At 46.9% G+C, this 3,212-nt stretch overlaps 1 pseudogene; it reads left to right on the plus strand.

The window, feature by feature from the left end:
- The first annotated feature begins 1,367 nt into the window (after positions 1 to 1,367).
- Positions 1,368 to 2,412, plus strand: LOC119954526 (annotated as a pseudogene).
- Positions 2,413 to 3,212: the final 800 nt, after the last annotated feature.

Genomic DNA, 3,212 nt, shown 5'->3' on the forward strand with positions numbered 1-3,212 from the left:
TGGACCTATTCTCTATTCTCCGTGACATTTGTGTCTGTGAAGGTCCTTGATGTGAGTAAATATCATCCAAGCAAATTATTTAGCCACTGCTGACAACAGAGTAATAGCCTCATAGTTAATGCAATCACATTTTGGTGCTGTGCGTTTGTAAAAAGAAATAAGTGATGATGCCTTTCCACCCACGATGAGCGATGATTTCAACAGCCCATTCTTTTGTCATGTTGTTCCTTCATGACTGTCTTTGAAGGGCGATGTCCCACATGTATGTTTGGAATGTAGGAACAAGAATAGGCCCTGAATCAGCACCTCAGGCTTGTTCCGCCCTTCAATTCATCCACTCTTCAATTTGGCAGATTTTCATTCATCCGCGGGGGGGGGGGGGGGGGGGGGGGGTCAACTTGCCAATTCTGTCATTTATGTTCCCATCGGTGGGCTCCTGAGCTATTATGTCGATAATCTACAGGCTTCGGCTCAACACACAACCGCGCAGTTCACATAAATTGTAGAGGAGCAGGAAAAGAGAATGTTGAGATGGGGCAGCACGGTGGCACAAGTGGTTAGCCCTGCTGCCTCACGGCGCCGAAGTCCCAGGTTCGATCCCGGCTCTGGGTCACTGTCCGTGTGGAGTTTGCACATTCTCCCCGTGTTTGCGTGCGTTTCGCCCCCACAACCCAAAGATGTGCAGGCGAGGTGGATTGGCCGCGCTAAATTGCCCTCTTAATTGGAAAAAATTTAATTGGATACACTAACTTTTTTTAAGAAATAGAGAATGTTGAGAAAAATAACCCACAGTGTGTCGTCCGTGATGTGGACTTGAATCCCTCTGACAACTTAGATCCACGAGGATTGAGATAAGATTGCGACTGGTTTGTTTTCAGTATCAACGACTGTACTGAGGTCCTTCCTAGTTTGCATTGCACAAAGCACTGGAGGAGCAGCTTATGTAGTTTCTGAAACCAGAAATCTATTTAAATCATTCTCTGACATTTTTAATTCTACATTTTCTCAGATACTGAATAATGTCAGATCTATTCCCTTCCCCCTCCCTTTGGGATAAATATACCCTCCCTGTCTGCATAGCAAAATGACACGTGCTTCTGTTTAGGAGTTATGCCGAGGAGTTATAGGGGTTGAGTGGATAAATTTCAATCTCTCCTTGTCCTCCTGTCATTCTGCAACCAAGTATTTCTCGGCAGTCAGCCACACAGCACTATAAGATCTAAAAATAAAATCAAAACACTTTTCGATGAGCCTTCGTCATGCTCTTCACTGACCCTGATTAATTTAAAGGTATATTCCCCGGGGGAGAGAGGCTTTGGATTAGTGGTTAACATTTCTGCCTTTGAATGAGAAGACAAAGGGTTCGAGCTCCTCTCCAGACAGACCTAGTGGTTGGAGACAAGAATGTGGTCCCTAAGCATGGGGCTGACATCCTGCAGGGCACGCACATCCAAATAGAGGGACCATTGACGCAGTGGTAGCATTCCCACCACTGAGTCAGAATGTTTGCGTTTGGGACCCGCTCCAGGCAGCAATCCAGAAAAGGAAGTAGAACAGAATGAACTATCGTGAAAGAATTTAACTCAGCCGAGCCTGCCGTAGTGGCACCAAGTCCGCACAATTCAGGAAGGCTACAGGGATGGAGGTAAAGGCTGGTCGAGAATCCACTTTACAGCGTGGCTTCAATGAAGGTTACCAAGAGGGTGTGAAGATGTTGGTTCCTGGACAGATGAAAGGGCTTCTGAGTGCTATGTTATCACGGTATCACCTGAATGGAACTGATCCTAATCTCCTGGTCAAAGTAAACCAACTCTTTGGTGTTGCTGCCCAGCAAGAGGAACCTATTTTTAGAAATCTGAGTGCACCGTCCCAAGAAACAACGGTTGGTGACGTAACGGAGTGCATCGAAGACATGGGCTTGGACACATTGCCAGAGAAGCAACCAGCTGGGGGCAACTGCAGTCGTGCTGAAGGTGAAAGCTGCAGACCTGACAGTGAGATTGGAAATCATGACCATGGGATCAGCAGTACCACTTTGCGGGCAGCACGGTGGCGCAGTGGTAGCACTGCAATCTCACGGCGCCGAGGTCCCAGGTTCGATCCCGGCTCTGTGTCACTGTCCGTGTGGAATTTGGACATTCTCCCCGTGTTTGCGTGGGTTTCGTCCCCATAACCCAAAGATGTGCAGGGTAGGTGGATTGACCACGCTAAATTGCCCCTTAATTGGGGAAAAAAAAATTGGGTATTCTAAATTTTTAAAAAAACATTACCACTTTGCAACATCAGAAGTGCTGTAGGACTGCAACAGGAATTGATGAAGCAGAAATGGCGAAGCAACTGTGCCGAGACTGAGCCGTCTTGTTGAAAGACAGTGATCTACCATCAGATATAGCACTTCATTTCCAGCTGTAACCGTAACAATTTTTCAGAAAAGGCTTCCGCCCAATATTTTTCAACATCTTTTGGGCTGTTTTTTAAAATAAATTTAGAGTACCCAATTCATTTTTTCCACTTAAGGGGCAATTTAGCGTGGCCAATCCACCTAACCTGCACATCTTTGGGTCGTGGGGGTGAAACCCACGCAGACACGGGGAGAATGTGCAAACTCCACACGGACGGTGACCCAGAGCCAGGATCGAACCTGGGACCTCGGCGCCGGGAGGCAGCAATGCTAACCACTGCGCCACCGTGCTGCCCCCTTTTGGGCTGTTTTAATGTGATTAATTGCACCTATTCACTACCTCTAGAAGCAATAAAAAAAACTTAAGAAACTAAAAAAAAAGAAAGAATTTCACTGAAAGAAATAATGATCAATAGCAATCCCTCACATCTACACAGATCCATGTGTCTCAAAGTACTAAACAGGTTTTCCTTCACTCGTTCTATGGTTCTTTGAATACCATGCCGAAAAAAAAAATTCCGTGTTTGTGTGGGTTTCACCCCCACAACCCAAAGATGTGCAGGGTAGGTGAATTGGCCACGCTAAATTGCACTTGGTGTCCAAAGAAGATTAACTGGGTTATGGGGATAGTGTGGAGGTGCGGGCTTAAGTAGGGTGCTCTTTCCAAGAGCCGGTGCAGACTCGATGGGCCGAATGGCCTCCTTCTGCACTGTAAATTCTATGACACTATGAAGTGGTGGCACGGTGGTGTTGCGGTTAGCACTGCTGCCTCACGGCACCGAGGTCCCAGGTTCGATCCCGACTCCGGGTC

The sequence above is a fragment of the Scyliorhinus canicula genome, chromosome 19, assembly GCF_902713615.1.
Source record: "Scyliorhinus canicula chromosome 19, sScyCan1.1, whole genome shotgun sequence".
NCBI classification, from domain to species: domain Eukaryota; kingdom Metazoa; phylum Chordata; class Chondrichthyes; order Carcharhiniformes; family Scyliorhinidae; genus Scyliorhinus; species Scyliorhinus canicula.